Source organism: Suricata suricatta, chromosome 13 (assembly GCF_006229205.1).
Source record: "Suricata suricatta isolate VVHF042 chromosome 13, meerkat_22Aug2017_6uvM2_HiC, whole genome shotgun sequence".
NCBI lineage: Eukaryota > Metazoa > Chordata > Mammalia > Carnivora > Herpestidae > Suricata > Suricata suricatta.
In genome coordinates this window covers 2,005,646-2,023,372 of record NC_043712.1, presented here as the reverse complement: position 1 = coordinate 2,023,372, position 17,727 = coordinate 2,005,646, and the positions used below count along the sequence as shown (strand labels likewise).

General features: G+C 63.7%; 1 protein-coding gene across 1 annotated transcript in view; it reads left to right on the top strand.

The window, feature by feature from the left end:
• Nucleotides 1–6: 6 nt before the first annotated feature.
• Nucleotides 7–17,727, top strand: part of FAM163B (family with sequence similarity 163 member B) — a 25,655-nt gene continuing 7,934 nt past the window's right edge. The window contains exon 1 of the mRNA XM_029919539.1: nt 7–117. The gene's annotated coding sequence lies outside the window, so the exon portion shown is untranslated. The remainder of the gene's footprint in view (nt 118–17,727) is intronic.

Sequence of the window (17,727 nt, the reverse complement as noted above, 5' to 3'; positions counted from 1 at the left end):
GCCTGGGCGGGAGCGGCCGCCGCTAGCTGCGCTCTGCCCGGGACGGACGCCGGACCGCCCCGTCACGTGCGCCCAAGTCCTCGGCCGGCCGGGGCAGCGCCGTTCCCATGGTTCAAGGTAAGGACCGAGCGGGTCGAGCGGCCGCGGGGCGAGGGGGCCCAAGACGCAGAGGACGCAGGCGGGGAAGCCCCGGCTCAGTGCCCACGAAGGCTGGGGCGCCCGCTGCAGCCTGCTGGGCAGTAGGGAGCCAGGTCCCTGCCCCACGCAGCTGCCGGGCCACACCACCCGTCCCATCGCCATCTGCCCTGGAAGTGCGCCCCTGGGGAGGAGGCTGTGGACTGTGAACAGAGACTCCCGTGGGCAGCGAGAGAGGGAGGGAGGCAGGGGACCCACGGTGCCAAGGGACGCCTGGTCTCTTTCTTGGCCTGGGATTGAAGGAAATCGGGCAGAAAAGTTTCCGAGAGGAGCCTGGCCTCCGTTCTCTGTGGTGCCAGGAGCTGAGACGTTTCACTGACTTAGACTTGCCTTGGACCAGACGCGGAGCTCGGCACCCGACCTGTGTAGTCATCCATCCAACTCACCCACACCCGTCAGAGAGGGGCACTGGCCCTGTTTGACAGATGAGGAAACTGAGGCTTGGGGAAGTTTTGGTCACTTGGCCAAGGTCACGCAGCCAGTAAGTGGGAGAGCCGACCTCAAACACCCCATCCTCTGTCATGGCCACCAGCCTTACACCCACCTTCGTCTGTTTGAAATCTCAGCTTAAATGGGCTGGAGAAGCCAGTCCAGTGCCTGACATTTGGGTTTTCATAGCCAGGAATAAAAAGACTCTCCAAACACCAAAAACCAGGAGAGACCCCCTGGCCACCCTCCCGGCCCTGCCACCTCCCCCACCCGGTGTCCTGTGCTCTCAAGGCCGAGGACCATGTGGGCACTGATAGCCTGCCAGCGCGCACCTCATCGCAGCCCCCAACACTCTGTGACAACAGTCTCAAGGGTCAAGTGCATTGACCCTTCTCAAGGATAAGAGGGTGTCCAGGCCTTAGCCCCGGCCGGCCCTCCTTTCGCGTTCCTCGGGAAGCTGGAGCTCAGGACCGCAGAGGGGACGACCTGCCGGCCTGCCCCCAGCGCTCCCCTCGGCTCGGGCCGGGCCAGGCTCCTGGGGGAGCCTTCCAGGTGCCGTGAGAACTTCCAACCCCCGAAAGTTCAGACTTGCTAGGACAGCATCCACCCCCGCCTCCGGTGGCTCCTGGAACGGAGCCTAGCCGTCCAGAGATCTCTCCTCACCCAAGCAGGTGGTGTGAGCGCTTCCTGGGCCGGGGGAGGGCTGGACTTTAATTGTCTGTACACTGACCGGAAGCTTTCGGAAGAGCTTGGGTGCTGGGACCTGGGCACAGACCCATCTCCCTCCTGAGGCTGAGGCTCAGGCAAGGTTTTGTTCATTTTTTCATTTGGCAGCGGCTGTTGGGCACCTGCCTGATGGGCTGGAAAGAAAACCAGGGTGAGCCTTGTGCCCTGGATCCTCCTGACGTCTGGTCTCCCTTCCAGCCGAGTTTCCGGAGGGGCTGGCTGGTCCCGACGCACTTGGCAAGCTTGGCATCGGTCTCCTGAAGTGTTTGGGGGTGTCTGGGAGGGACCCGTGGGCTCTCCTGGCCACACTGCCTTTGGGGCGCATGGGGATGGACGTGGGCAGCTCTGGGGAGCATCGCTGGTCTTTCTGGAGCTCTCTGGCACTCTCTGCTGAGAGCACTGGCTACAGAGATGTCCCAGCTTCTCCACCCTGGCCGCTCCAGAGTCCACCCCGGAGCCCTTCCCAGCCTCCGAGGCTTCGAGCTTCCAGACACGCATGGCTTACCCCTGCACAGTCATCCAACATGAGTCAGGGCCTCCGGGAAAGGTGGGCACAGCTGGGGGGGGGGGCAAGACTCATCTGCCCGCTTCTGTCCACCTTCAGGGTGACCTTGGGCAAGTCATTCTCCCTCCCTAGACCTCAGTCTCTCATCTGTGAAATGGTGGGCCGTGACCGCACTCTTCAGCTAAGCCCCAAAGTGAGCGTGTAAGGCTGGGAGCAGGTGCAGTATTGAGGGAGTGCAGAGGAAGTCGGAAATCTCAGGGCAAACCTGAGCGCAAGCCCTCCCCCACCCCGACTCAAGTGACCCTCCAGCGTTGCATGTGTGGGGCTGGCTTAAATCACAGACTCCCGGGCTGGTTCTGGGGGAGCAGCATGGCCCGGCCGGCCCCGGAGGCTCCACAGCAGGGACCCAGTCCCGCAGAGGCCCCTGGCTCCTGGGATCCGCTCCACAGAGTGATGGCCGTGACATCCAGCGCTCAGAGGGGTGCGGGAGCAGGTGGGGCTGCGGGAGAGAGTTACCACGTCTCTGCAAATTGCATCTGAGTCCGAGCAGAAGGCAAGTCCCGGCGGCAGCAGAGCCCTGGCCCCGTCCTCCGGGCGGCTCCGGGCCCTGCCACTCTCTGCCAAGTAGCAGGTCTGTGTGTGTCCATCAGGAAGAGACAGCTTGTGTGGCAGAGAGCATGGATCCTGGGCTACTGTGGGCAAATCACTCCGCCTCCCCGTGTGCAAAACTGAGGTGCTCCTGCCTTCCCCGCTGTGCGCTGGGTGGCAGCTGCCAAGCTGGGCCCGCCCGAGGCGGGGCGCCCCCAGTCTACGCCCAGCTCCCCTCCCCTCCAAGGCCGGGACGCCCAGTGGCGTCTCAGCGGCTTTGCTCTCCCCCGGCACTGGCTTTCCTTGCAGCGTCTCGGTCCCTTTGGATTTGCTCCAGAGGGGCCTGGACCAGCCTGGCCTCCCCGGCGCCGCCTGTCCTTGCGCTGCCGAGCACGGAGGGCTCCTGGGGTGGGCACCCCTGCTTCTCGTCGCAGAGCTCTCTGTTCCCTTTGGAATCAGGTCCCCTCCCTGAACAGGCTGGAGCTGGCGAGCCCTCCCCCAGGCGTGGCCCTGCCCCACCCCCGGCTGGGGCTGAGGACGGAGGGCGCTGCGGGGAGGTTTCTCGGGGGACCGGCCGCCTTGACCCAGGTCCGAGTCCAGCTTGCTGCTTCCGGGCCATGGGATCTGCTGGGCTGTGAGATGGAGACCGTGGCCTCTACTTCCCTGGGGCTCTGAAGGGGGGCAGCTAGGGGAGGTTAGGCCAGGCAGGCTTGGAAGCCCCTGCTCTGGGGGTGGGTTTCTCCAGGGGTCCCCAGAAACCACAGACGTCGGGAGCCTGGGAGGGACAGGGCCGGATGTAGCTTTAGAGAATGTTCTCGGGCTGCAGTGCGAGGGGCTACGTGGAGAGGGTGAGGCTGGCGGCAGGGAGGCTCCGGAGGAGGCCACGGCATCCGGCCAGAAGGGAACCGATGGAGGCCTGGACCCGGGGAGTGAGAAGTGGGCGTGAACGACCACCCAGCGGCAGCGGGGGCACGGAGAGGCCGGGGACTGAACACCTACCTGTCCCGGAGCTCTGCCGCACACGGGCCGGGCCGGGGCCCCGGGCAGGGCTGGACAGGCAGGACGGGCCGCGCGTGAGTGGTGAGGAGGCTGCCCCGGGGGCTGCGAGGAAGATTTTCTGTTCCAGCAGCAGCACAGCGACCCCCTCCCCAGCTGGGTGCTCCTGCCTGTCCCCCGCACACAGTCCGGGGCCACCCGGCGGTTGCCATGGGACAGGACCCCGGCCTCACCTGGACAGTCACCTGTACCCCTGTGCTCAGCTTCCCTAGGTGGCAGAGACGGGAGAAGCCTGGGCCCATCGAGAGAGGCCCACGTGGAGGCCAGCCAGGTCCCCAGGGCTGCGACCTCCTTTGTCACATTGCCTGGTCGCTGAGTGCAGGCTGTTGGTGCTGACCAGAGCCGTGTTTCTGTCGGTGCTGAGTGTCCCTGGGGAAGTGACTTGGCCTCTCTGGGCCTTGGGTTCTTCAGTGTTCATGTTCACGTCCATCTCACAGGGCATGCTAGACTGCGTCTCGGCTGGCTCACCGGGGAGGGGGCTCCGGGCCCTGCGGAGCGTAACAGAAACCTCTTCCTGGCCAGCTGCACCCCAAGGACGGCCCCCATGGGTGCCCGTTTCCTGGCCCAGCCACAGAGCGGCCTCACGGCAGACTGGCCTTGGGGCCACCCTGGCTCCCTGACCGCCTCCTGCATCTGGGTCCGTCCCGGCCAGCTCCGCAGTGTCCGCCTGCGGCAGAGGTGAGCCTTGGGCGCTCGCGGGCTGGCCCTGGCCGGTGGGGCCCTCTGGCGGCTGGGACCCCTGGACAGCAGCCCTCCCTCATTTATTATTAGTATTATTTCGTATTTCCTGTCACCTGCGGTACGTGGCTGTGCGTTGCGTCCCAGCTTGCCCTTGGAGCTGTGCTCCCCCCGTGGGTCGCAGCGGCCTGGCGTCCCTGCGCACTTGCAGGGAGCACGGTCTCAGACCCCCTCCGGACCTCCTGGTGTAACAGGCTCCCTGGGTGGTCCCCGTGCTCAGTGAAGTTGGAGACACGCTGTTCTCGAAAACGTTCTGTTCACCGAGACGGGAGACCGACTCCGGAGGGGGGGCGGGGGGGAGCCGTCACAGGTGACTGTCTCCTTCGTGCTTACGTTTGTAGCTAAGATATAATAAAGGTTGATACATTAAAGGGACCTTTAAGTGAAGTAAGTGTGTGCCGGCTCTCACAGACAAGTCAGGCCATGCCTGTTTGCTTGTTTGTTTTTCACAAAATACAAGCCCAGGGCCTCCCGCTGTGACCACCCCAGGCCGGCCTGGGATCCATCACCCAGGGGCTGTCCTCGGGCTTGCGTTCCTCCCGGTCCCTCTGTCCGCAGGAGGGCCCTCTCCCCGGGCCAGCAGGCGCTTTCTCCTCTGTTTACCTGGCCCCGCATTAGTGAGCAGGTGTGTAGGTGAGCCTGGGTTTGGGGTTGTGTTGCGTCGTTTTATTGATTTGCTCACTGGTGTGATCCCAACAGGGAAGGATCTCAGTAGGTGTGGGGGGACCTAGGGGATGCACCCCTGTGACCAGAATGAGAGAGCTGGGCAGAGGCACCTCCCGATGGGTTGTGACTCGGGCGTGAGGAAGGCACGGCATGGGTCAGAGCAGTCTGGGAGGGCTTCCTGGAGGCGGGACTGGGCTAAGCCCTGAAGGAGGAGCATGGAGGGGGGGGGCAAGTGCGGCGGGGCAGCTGGGGCATGTCTGCCCTCACCGGGATGCAAGACACCTGTCTGTTGACTTTGGTGACCCCCAGAAGATACCTGACTCTGTCCAGTAATCAACGCCCTATAAGGTGGAGGGGGCGGGCAGCTGGCCACTTCCTGGTGATCTCATTGGCCTGGAGCCTCAAATCTGTTGTGACTGAGATCGACTTTCATCCTCTGGTCTCTCTGCCAGGCTCAAAAAGGCTCCCTGCCGCCCCAGTGCAGACAAGTGAGGGGCCGGAGGCAGGGACCCCGGCCAACTCCAGGCACGGCAGGCTCTTGCGCCTAGGGCCGCTTCAGCTTCTTTACCAGGCTGCTGGGAGTGGGAGCCGGGGCTGCTCGGAGCCCCGGGGCGTGCGCCCCAGGGCGTGGGAGGAGGCTGGGAAGCGTCACTAGTGTCCCTGACACTTGTCAGAGGCCTCACCTCGCCCTGTCTGAATGTCACATTTACTCCCCGTTTTCCCAACCCTTTGCCCGCTGTTGGCAAACGCACGCACTCGATGCCTTCGGGAACCTTCCTCCCGCAAAGATGCTCATTTTTCAGAGTCCAAGGCAAGCGCCTGGTCCAGAAGACTTTCTCTGCAGGGCACCCGCCCCCTCCCCCTGCTCCCAGGAGCCGCAGACCCAGCTGGCTTGGGGAAGGGCCCACATGTCTCTTGCTGGCAGGGGCTCCCCTCCCAACATTGCGAAACCAGCAGCGGCTTTAGAGACGGCTGATTCCAGGATACGATGGTCCAATTTTGGTTCAAAGGAGGACAGTGGGAACAAAAGTCTAATATTTCGCAGAAAAAGGCCCAGCAGCTTCTTTGTAACATCATCAAATTGCGAACTTCTGGTATTTACCTGTGTTTAGAGTTTGTTTGGTTGAAACACTCGTTATACAGAAGGCTCCTGGCTCCGTGCGACCCCATTTACAAAATTAAAAATACAGTCAGCTTTAATTTTACCTTCCTGGAGCTTCCCACACGAGAGTTCCCGCTAATTACTAAACAGATTTCTGTTTCCAAAGGACAATTTTTGTTTTGCAATGCAGCGTCCCGAATAATCACTTTTGGGGTAGATTTTATTGCCACGGGGCTGTCTCGTTTTTCAGTGTCCACGCTCTTCTCTCTGGGATTATCCCCACCGTCGACCAAGAGACCTGAGGGCAAGGGGGAGGCGTGGGGCAGGGCAGGAGTCCGGCACGGCTGCAGAAATCTGCAGCCCCCCAGCTGGTGAGCTTGGATGCACTGGGTAAGCCTCTCTGTGCCCTACTCTCCGGTCCGAAGAAACGAGACGGCCGTGCCCCTCCTGCAGGGTGGTGGTGATGGATCTTCACACGACAGAGGGAGGCTGGTCGAGGTTCTGGGGTCTCGGCCTGCTGAGTGGCACCCGTGATGGAACTCAGCTCCCTGTTGTCTGGGCAGCTGGGGGTCGGTGCCCTGCTTCGGCCCCGTCCCGGCTGAGCATGACCCCCCGCTGCGTGCCGCAGACCCTGCTAAGCCCCCAGCCTCCTCCCTGGCCTGCCACCCCCACCGGCCTCGGGCATGTTGGCTTACTCCCCACTCAGGAACGTGCCCAGAACCTTCCTTCCTGGGGGCAGGCCTGCCTCCGCCCCTCTCTGCCCGGAATGCAGGTCTCAGTGTCCACGGGGTGCTTCCGGAAGGCGTCCCTGACCCCACGTCACCTCCCGGGAGGTCAGTCTCGTGACACACCCTTGGGCCCACCGTGACGCTGGCTCTGTGGGTCTGGGTCGGCACACAGGACGCGGCGCCCCCTTGAGGAGCGCACCAGTGGTGACCCCAGCAGTGAGCCCCGTGCCAGGCGCGGCCTGACAGTTACCTACGTGGTGGCCAGAAGCTGTCCCGCCACCAGACACCCCCACCTCGCCTGCCCCAGTCCTCTGCCTGGCCTCTCCCTGGCCTCTCCCTTCCCCCATGTTCAGAGCCACAAGTGACATCCATTTTCCCATTAGGATTTCCCCTCCAAACACTTGGAACCTCCTCTGGGAGGAAGGATTCAGAATGTTCCAGAAACGAGAAGTAAGCCAGTGTGGCCAGAGTGCGGCCGGTGGCGGAATGGTTTGGGGGTGAGCAGGGTCTGCTCCGTGCGGCCCCGGGAACTCCTCCGCCAGGCAGGGTGGGGAGTGGGGGCGGGGGAGGCTGTGGGTCACCCCGGGTCCGGCCTCAGCTCCCGGGCAGGCCTCCAGGCTTACGGCTGCCATTCTTCATTGACGACAACTACCAGGTTTTATAAATCGTTTAATCTGCAAGACGGGCCCTTTCAACAACACGCCTACACTCACTTAAAAATGGCTGAGCACAATCTTCTTAAAAAGGAAAGTTGATGTGAAACAAATCTCTTTGCTGAGGCCTGGGCCACCAAGGGCTGCTTGGGGCGCAGGGTTGCCCCCAGAAGTCGGTAAAGGAGTCACGGCAGCCGCCGCCGTGCTGGCAGAGCCTGGCGGCGCGAGGCAGGACCAGGGGGAGGGACCACGGTGCCCTCAAGCCCGTGAACTGCGCCGGATGAACCAAGAAATGGGTGTGGGTGGGGGTGGGGGCTGGCAAGGTTCACAGCCGTCCTTTGTTGAGGCCTCTGCCCCCAGGACGGTGTGCCTGTGCACAGGCAGGTGGGGCCGCCTGGGGGTCCCCTGGCTTATCCTTGGAGAGAACTTGGGGTGACCCCCCCAGGGAGAAGCGAAGCCTGGAATGTGGCCAGGAGCCAAGGGGGTCCCGCCCTCCTCCGTCCCCTGAGGGTGTGTGTCCCCGGCACTCAGGTTGACTGTCTCTGATGAACCCCGATTTCAAGAGGGAAAGAAAGTCCTGTTGTTCTCGGAGCAGGTGATTAGACCAGGAAACATCCAAAGTCCCTTCCCAGTCTGAGGGGGAAAGTGGGCGGCTCTTGTTCAGATAGTCTTTTTTTTTAAATGTTTTTATTTATTTTTGAGAGAGAGGGAGACAGTGCAAGCAGGGCAGGGTCAGAGAGAGAGGGAGACACAGAATCTGAAGCAGGCTCCAGGCTTTGAGCTGTCAGCACATGAGATCATGACCTGGGCCGCAGCCGGACGCTTAACCGACTGAGCCCCCCAGGCCCCCCACTGAGCCCCCCAGGCACCCCACTGAGCCCCGCAGGAGCCCCTTGCTCAGATATTCTGATTCTCTGAGACTCTGAGCCGTGTGGCTCTGAGTTCCTGGGAGTCCACCATTCCACCACCGTGTCCCTGACCCTCCTCCCAGGCTCCCTGCCGCCAGCCCTCTGGTTCCGCGCTCCAGACCCTGCCTGGAGCCCCAGGGCAGAGATGACCTTAGACAAAGGCAGGGGTCTGGGGGCTTCCAGGTGGTGCCGAGTCCCCTGGGGGCGTCTGAACTCAATGGGGAGTGGAGGACAAAGGTGGCAGCCCCCTGCCCAAGCCCCTGGCTGCTGGACCCGCCGCTGGCCCCTCTGCAACCCGCCGTCTGCTCAGCTCGCCTTGGCCTGGACTCACCTGCTCTTCATCATCGGCACCACACACACACGCACACGGGCGCACATGCGGCATCCACGCCCACGCCACACGCACAGACACACACAGGCACACGTTTATTAAGAAATCGCTGAGAATCGCAGTTCAGGACGTGTGAGCTCCGGCAAAACCGTAAGTTTCCCTAATTGCGATTCTCTGCTATTCCCAAATAAACCCATTTTGCTGGTGAAATAACTGGCTATATTTAAGGCTAACAACACACACATACACACACGTACAAAACACACGCACATGCACGCCTACACAAACGCGCGCGCACAGCTCCGGGGCGAGCAGGCGCTGCCTGGATACGGCGGGCGAGGCTGGCAGGCGCCCCGCCGGCCGCGCTGGGCCCTCCTGGCCAGGCGGGATGTGCAGGGAGCCTGAAGCGGTGACACGGGAGGGAGTCCTGGAGCGGATGGGTCAGGCAGCAGCCCAGCTGGTCACGTCACCCACCCACTTTCCTGGGTGACCTCGGCCCATGGGTGAATAAGCATGGGGTCCTGTCTTCCTAACCCAGGGGCCTCTCTCTGGGGAGATGCCGCCTGGCCTGGAAACTCCAACCGCAGGGAGCTGTCCCGACACAAGCGGTCTATTCCAAGTGGCCACGGGAGCCGGTCCCGGGAGCGCAGGGAGACAGCTGCCATTTCTCCCTTCCTCCCTCCCTCCAGCCCAGCGGCCAGGCGCCTGGGTCCCGGGCAGAAGTCGGCCAAGCGCCCTGATGTGTCAGGGTAAGGAGGGCCCGCCTCCGTACCGCCGTGCCCGCGGCTCACAGCTGTAGCCATGGAAACTGCCGTAACCTTGCGAACAGCTCAAACATACGCATATATTTGGTTTGTTGTTTTTTAAAAACATACACGGATTTCTTTTTTGCCTTTTATGCTCCAGTGGGGATAGGCGGGGTCAATACAAGGTTCAAGGCGGTGGAAACAGAAAGTGCCTTGCACCTCCCACCCCGTGCTCGCTCTGCAAGGCTCAGGTCCAGGAAGCTGGGGTCCCCCGTAGGGAGAGCCCCCCAAACGGCCACTGCTCCCTCCACCGAGGCCTCCCCCAAAACAAGGCAGGGTCCACACAAGCCCCTTCTCACACGACTCCCCAACCCGTGCTCAGAGGGGGCCGCCGGAGCCCCAGACCCAATGAGAAGAATCTTCCGGAAATAGGCCCAAGCAGCATGCTGTGGCGAGAGGCCGAGCTGGGGCCCTGCCCTCCGGGAAGAGGGGACGGGACTAATGCCGCTCCGCGTGTCAGGTTAATTTCGGGAAGAGTTTTGCTGGATAGAAAACTCCAGGTTGGTGTTTCCCTACCGTGAGCCGGGGGCTGGCTGTCTCCTGCGTGGCCGCCGCAGAGCCGACGCCTACCTGTTCCTCACGTGCCTTCCCTCCGTCTTCGAGGGTCACCTATCGCTGGCCTCAGACGGCTTGCGTCCCGCGACCTGGCCGCCCTCGTGTTTCTTGGGTCTCGGGCTGTGGAGGGACTGGGGTCCGAGTCCCCACCGGCACCTCTTCTCCCGGGTCACCTGTCCGCGCCCGCCGTCCCTCCGGGGCTCCGACCCTGTGTCCGGGGCGCCGCTTGCTGGGTCACGGGGGCTGCTTCCGCCCTTCTTCCGCAGCGTCGGCTCCATGTGCTCCCAGCGGCGTGTGTCTCCCCTGGGAGGGAGGCTGTTCCATCTGGAAGCTCGGCTCTCTAACACCATCCGCGTCCCTGCTTAGCGCGCCCGGCTTCTCCTCCGCGTCCTCACCTCGGGGGCGACCGCTGCCCCAACAATTTTGACGTCCTCACCTCCTAATTCTAGCGTCTGTGCCGTCTCCGGGTTAGTTTTGAGGACTGATTTTTCAGGCTCCCTTGCAGCCTTGAGACTGATTTTGAGGGCTCCCTTGCAGCCCAGGTAGCTTTCCGGTGGCGGACGCCAGAGCCTGCGCGGCCCGCCGGGTGGGGAGCCGCACCCCTGCCGGGTGGGGAGCCACCCCCCCCCCCCCCCGCCCGTGCGGACTTGGGAGCTCTGTTCCGGGGCTGGAAAGGCTTTGACGCGCTCAGCTCCAGCTTTTAGTCTGTCAGGCAGGACCGGAGCGGCACCCCGTCCCAGCGCCTCTGAGTCCTGCGCCCAGTGCTCCATGAGCCGCCGCAGGCCGGAGCGGGCTGTCTTCCTGGGCCAGCGAGGGCGCCCTGCAGCGCTCTCCGGCATCCTTTCAAACGGTTCTCTCTCAATCTCAGGCAGGCTGGATGCAATCCAAAGGTGAGGACGACTGATCTAGGAGGCATTTCAGGAAGGAAAGGGCATGGAGCTGCGGCGGAAGGCAAGCGGGAATGCTCCGCGAAGGCTGTTCAAGAGCAGACAGACCCTGCGGTGCAGCCTGGTCTCTGCCAACCCCGTGCCGCTCCCCCCCGCCGCCCCTGCGCCCCAGCTCCTGGAGGCCACTTCGCTCTGCCTGCCGCTGGGCCTTTGCACTTGATGTTTCAAAGGCGGGAACCCAGAGCACACACCAGGTTGCAATAGCTTAATAAATATTTGCTGTTGGATTGTTGATAAATGATAAACGCACTCTGCCAAGTGCAGAGTACGGACAGTGAGTGCTACCGGATCCCAGAAGAGGAAGCTGGAGGGCAGGAAAGGCTTGCTCAAGGCACGTGCCGACCAGTAATAGCCAGGGGCTTTAATAAGCACAACTGGAAGGGAGTTCAAGGCCCATGGAATGGCACCAGCAAAGGCTCAGAGGCACGGCCACGCATCCTGTGGTCGGGAGGCCCTGGGAACAGGTTGACAAAGCACGGCAGCAATCGAAAATGCAGAGCGGAGGAAGTAGACCAGGGACAAACCCAGAGGGCCAGGGACACGCAGATGTTCAGGGCCTAGACCCAGAGAGTCACACTTGGGCCTGAGTTCCGGGGAGTTCTTGGCTCTGGTGAGGGGGTCTGCAAAGGGGACCTGGGGCTCCGAATGTGCAGACATGAGACACGGACAGGAAAATGATCACCGCCTGCATGCAGGGCCTCGCTTTGTTAAAAATTAATCAGAATAATGAGTGTTAGTGTACTCTTGGGAATGCCCCCTTGTCTACTCCTCCCCTAGGGGCTCCCCCAGAGCAACCCGGGCCAGGAGCTGTGACGGGCCAGGCCCCAGAGCTCACAGCCCAAGAGGAGAGAAGTCACGGGCTTCTGGACGGAAATGCAAAGGAGAGGAGGCCAGTGGGGGCCCCGTGGAGGCCACCGGCACCTCCAGAGCACGGGCGGGGGGCTCTGGGTCTGCCCGGCAGTCCTGCTCTCTGAGGGCCGGGAGGAGGCAGGGGTCCCAGCCCCACTGACTTCCATGTCCTCAGGGCAGCACGGCCCTTGGCACACTGCCGACCCTCACCGGGGCCCATGGTAAAGAGGGGAGAGGAGGCTGGAATCATCAGGCGCCCTGGTGGGGGCGCAGATGTCATCAGCCCTGGTGGCCCAGCTGAGATGGGGAGGGTGGCCCAGGGGCGTGACAAAGTGGCTGACTCGAGGCTACGGAGCCCCGCAGGAGCTGACGGGTGGGATCGGAGCCACGTTGGCTGCAAGGAGGGAAGCGCGGCAGACGCGGGGCCTCGCCTGACTGCGGGACTGGGTCTTGTCGCCGTGGGGTGTCTGCACCCCTGCTCCTGGACCAGTGGGGCTACGGGTGAAGCCTTAATCGGGCCACTCGTGTGGTGCTCCCAGGCCCAGCCGGCCTGGTCCCTGCGAAATAGGTAGGATTCAAAAGTGCAAAACAAAGGCCTGGCTCCTGGGCCCGCCCCCGAGGCCCTGGGGTTTGGCCTGGGTGATGGGCTGCCCCGGTGTCCCAATCAGTGGGTGTGGGGGGACCCAGATTCTGCATGTCGCCGGCTCCCCAGGTGACACTGTCACAGGCCCGGAGCAGGCTCAGGAAACGATTGTCTGCTGGGCGGCCGGGTGGTGCTGAGGAGGCCAGAGGCAGGCCCTGGGGGTGGGGACGGAGGTTCTGTGTTCCACAGGAGCTGGGCTGTGTCTGTCACCTCCTTCGGAAGCCTGCCCGACTGCCGCGCTGACCCTCTGCCCCGAATGCCCCGCACACACCGCCTCTGTTCCCCGAGCCAGGGGACGGGTGGCCGGGTCCCCACGCCGGCCCCTTCCCGGGCCCTGGGAATCGGATCTAGCACAAGACTGGCTGTCCGTGGTGGGCTGGGCGCTTGTCCAAGCCCGGAAGAGGCCAGAGGCAGCCAGCATTTCTGAAAAATACCCTCCTTCCCCGGCCCTCCCCGGCCCGGGTCTGCCCCTCCCCGGCTCTGCGCCCTCGGGCAGCTCACCTCATCTCCACCAGCCCCTGCCTTCTCATCTGCGAAACTGGTTACTAATTCCACGCCTGAGGCCGATGATCAGGCTTCGATGGGGTGGCCCGCGTGTTCTCCCTGAGCACCCCGAGGCCAGGCGTCACCGGCACCTCCACAGGTGCGCGAACCGGGACTCTCCCCGAGCAGAGGGCTTCCCTCTGCCGCACCCCTGGAGCGGGAAGGGGCAGAAGCGGATGTGGTCAGGGTCTCCTCAGTCTCCCTCCTCCCCCTGCCCTTTCCAAAGGGCCCCTCCACAGCTGGCTTGGTCTTCCCCCCAGAAACACCTCTACGGCTCCCAAGTCTCCCCTCCCCCCGCCCTCCCCCAGTGTCAGGCTCTGCCTTGGCAGGTGACTCAGTCCACAGGCGCAGACAGAGCTCTTGCCGTCTGCCAGGGCCTATGCGTCAAGGTGAGGCTCTGCCGGGCCCCTCGTGGGGCTCGAGGTCGTTGGGAAGGCCGGCAGGAAGGCAGCCCGCCATGACGCTGCAGGTTGTGGAGGAGACGGGCCAGGCCCACGGAGAGGGAGCAAAGGCTCCCTGCCCCGGGCCCTGAGACCCGTCCCAGAGGACCAGAAGGACTTAGCCCCCTGAGAAGCGGCAGGCCGTGGTCCCGGGGCGTCCCGAGTCTAGGGACCGTGGGATAAGGACAGACCTGAGACCAGCACAGACATCCAGGGCATACCCAGCGGCAGCACCCACCCCGAGCAGACACGGGTGGGCAGCGCTGGCCCAGCAGAGCGTGGACTTTATTCAGAGGACCTGGGGGGCATCTGGTCATCGTTCCCCGAATGTGGTTCCTGTCCCAGGAGCACCAGCGCACCCCAGGACCCCGTAGGCTGTGCGTATCCATAGCCCACCTGGGCCTCTGAGCAGAAACTCCTGGGGGAGCCCAGGGGCCCAGCGCCCCCACCCCCACCCCCAGGGATGCTGATGCAGCCCAGGTGAGAATCTCCGATCTGGTGGGACTGGCACTTGGGGGGTCCAGCCTGGCCCGGGCCGAAGTGCAGGCACACGAGGCACTGACGACACTGCAGTGTCCTCTCAGCCGGCTCACTGTCCCTGCACACACGGGTGGACAGGGCCAGGCCGGAGCTGTGCCTGCTGGGCACCCGTGCTAACCGAGTGCAAGGCTTCCGTGGAATGATGCAAGGGGTGAGGTGTGGGGGGCAGGGCCAGAACCAGGACACAGTGGCTGCTGGGAGCCATGGGCAGCGCCATCCTGGAGGGGTCAGGGAGAAGCAGAGAAAGGAGACCCTCTGGGGTGGGGGCCCCCGCAGAGCGCCGTGTTAGGCTGAGACTGTGAGGGGTCCACTGACCGTCTTTGGGGCCTCATCAAGCTCAGGATGCTGAGCCGGCGTGACGGGCAAAGGCCTGGCATCAGATCTTGACTGTGCCTCCTCCTCGTGCCCAGGCCTGACGCGCCTTCTCTGTGCCTCAGTTTCCCTGTCTTTGCATGAAGACGCTCACAGGGCCTGGGCTGAGTGTACCCATGAGGTTAAGTGAAATACCTCGGGCAGCGCCTTCCGCTCGGCGCTGGGACACAGTAAGTGCTTAATAAGCGAAGTCCGGTGGTGCCAGGGGACGCTGCCTGGCGCTCTGTCCCGCACTCCCAGCCTCTGCACGGCACTCAGGTCTTGGAAAGGAAGCTGAAAAGAAAAAGAAAAACTTTAAGTCCAGCAACAGAAAGGGTTTTGCAGACTTAACTTCTACCTAGTGTTATTTTTAAGGGAGAGAAAAAACCAGCACTGACTACGGCTGAGCTGCCCCCCCATTTCCTGACACGGATCGGGACACCCCAGCCTCACAAAGCTCTTGAAGGTGCCCCTTACCTGCTTTGCTCCCGACCAGGGCCCCTCACTGGCCCGGCCACGACTCTGTGCCTGCCGCAGCCCCTGGGGGGCAGGCAGGTGCGGGAGGCGAGAGCCACAGTGGCAAAGCCCCATCCCTTCCCTTCCCAGGCTCGGGGCCTGTTCACGGGGGCTCACCAGTTAGAACCCAATCCATTTCAGAACACCCCCCCCCACAACCCCGTTTCGGAGCCCCTACAGTGTCCTTGCGCTATGCTGACCCCTAGTGACAGGAGGGTGACAAAACATGGCAAAGCAGGCTCCTGCCTTCATGGGGCTTATAGTCAGTCCACTGGGGCAGGGAGGAGAGACACCCCTGCTCTGTCTCCCCCCGCAAGTTGAAGCAAGCTGTGGGGGGGGGGAGGAAGCCAGGAGAAGGAGGGAAAAAACTCGACGGCAGCTTTGGGGTGGCGCACCCAAGCCCACCCCTGCTTCCTCAGTCTGGACCTTGTGACCCCCTGGGCAGCTCTCGGGCTGTTTCCTTGTCTGTAAAATGATAAACCTGCTCAGACTCTCGTAGGGGCTAGAGACACTGGTGCAGACTGCCACTCTCTGCCAGGCACAGAGGGTGCTCGGGACAGGACCGCGTGCTTGCTGCTAATGTGAGGTACAGGGGGCCACACAGGGTGTTTGAGGGAGGCAGTGGTCTGTTCAGACTTAGGTTCAGGACCCCCAGGGGGGCAGCATGGGCAGGAGGGCAGGGTAAGAACGTCTACAGGGCGGACTTCTCGGCTGTGTTGGGGTCCCGCGGGCATGCACCCTGAGCATCGTCACAGACACACCCACACCTTTCAGACACATCACAGGAGCTCAGACAGGAGAGGTCTGGGGGCTGCTGGGGCCCTGGGGCCAGACCCTGCTGAGCTCAACATCAGACCCGGGGTGCCTCACCTCCTCCCATCCCCCACCACCCCACCACCTGGGGGCCCAAGGGGGCAGGTCAGGGCCGCAGGCCTGTGCTCAGCCCTCATTCTTTGGCAGACACGCAGGGTCACCCTGGGGAGCTCTCCTTGTCTGGAAGGCACAGCCACCTATCTGCACTGTCAGGAGACACCAACACGCTCCCAGCCCCTCCACACCACCAAGCCTGGTCCCCACAGAGCCGGGGGTCCAGCCTCATTGGACCACGTGCCTCAGTGAACCCCGAGGGGCTGCTCCTCTGGAGGCAGGACGCTGTACCGGGGGGGGGGGGGGCTCCAGGGCCAGCTGCAAGGGTGACAGCATGGGAGCCTGCCTCTTAGGCACCCTCTGGCGTGGCGTGGTAGTGCCCACTGGCATGTGCTGCCTGCTGCCTCCGAAGAGCCAGGGACCCCCAGGTGACTGCGGCATGGACCCGAAGGGCGGGGGGGCCCAGGTGGCTGCGGCACGGCTCTGTGGCAGACGGAAGGAGGCTTCCTCCCATGACCCCTGCCTTCCCAGAGGTTCCTAGGTAGGGAACAGCAAGTGCCTGGGGACCGGGCCCGAGGGGGCAGGAAGGCCACCCACTGGAGCTGCCTTCTTTCCCAGGCGGTGGGGATGCTCAGTGCCCTGGCCAGTCTGGGTCGAGCAAGGCAGCTCCCTCCAGTTTCCTGGCCGTGGCCCAGTCCCCACAGCCCCCCAGCGCCCGAGTCTGCCGTGAATCCTCTCCCCATCGTCCACGGCCTCTGCCCTGAAGCCGGGAATGGGCACAAAGACAAGTTGTCCATCTGATGGGCTTTGCTGCTAGCTTGGTGCCTCGGTTTACCCCTAGGCCCTGTGGGTGGGGTGATCTTGCAAAGAGACGGCATCTGCTCCCTGCTTCCCCGAGGCCTGGGGGTGAGGGTGGGACGCCTGCCCCCGGGGCAGCCGTGGGGCAAAATGAGATGGACGCGCTGCTGCCCTTCTCACTGATGCCGCTGGCTCTGTCTGCGTCCGTCCTGGAAATTTCTGTCCCTCCTTCAAGAGTTCACTGTCCCTGTGAGCATCGAGCGCCTGCTGTGCGCCCTGGGCCGGGCTGGGCAGCGGGAACAGAGCGGGAACCACCGGCTCTCACAGCGCTGACCCCGGCAGGGGGCTCTTCAGCGAGGGGTCTGGGGAGAACTTCTGCAAGTCCGTGAACCCCCTGGACAGCCAGCAAAAGAGCACGGTCCTCCTGCTCGTCCCCGCCAACCCTCATGGAGCCCCGGCCGCGAAGCAGGCCAGCCCAGGGCATCCCTGCTTCCTGAAGGCGCGCTCCGGCCCCTGGTGGGCTCGGGTCTGACTCGTGGCCCCGCACCGGGGGGCCTGCGTGTCTGAGGAGCTTGGGGAGGAGGCGTCCAGGCGCCGCTGGGAGCCGCCCGGTCCAGGCCGCCAGGCGCCCGCGCCGCCAGCCCAGCCCAGCCCGAGTCTGGAGAACATCTCTGCGACCAGCCGGTGCTGCTGAGCTCTTCCCTATTTATTACCAAACACAGGAATCTGGGAGCCCGCAGAGCGTGAAATTAGGAACAAATGTGGAGGAGGTCTAGACAGGAACTCCGCGGACGCGCTCCCTCGCGGGCCACGGGGCCCTTGGGCTTCCAGGTACCGCGAGCGCCTCGGCAACCAGACAGATGTGTTTGTGGAGGGAGAGGCACGCCGGCGCGCCGTGAGCCCCGACCAGACGGCGGGACGCGGGGAGGCCCGCGGGGCCCAGGAGCCTCAGCCTGGCCCCCCAGCCTCGGCTTCCCCATCTGGAAGTGAGCGACACCATCCTCCCCCCCGCCCCCTGTTGGAAGGACTGCTTATTAAACAACAGATTCCAGGGCCCCGGTGCGGGCCCAGCAGAGGCCTGGGCCTCTGCGTGTTTACCGGGCGGCCCCACCTTCTGGGGCCCGGTGGGTTTGGAAGCCACGGGTCGAGAAGAGACAGAGGCCCGGCCGGTGTGCAGGGATGCAGGGCCTGGATCCTCCGTGGCTCCCAGAGGCGCGCCGGGCACCTCAGGTGACAGGAGCAGAGCC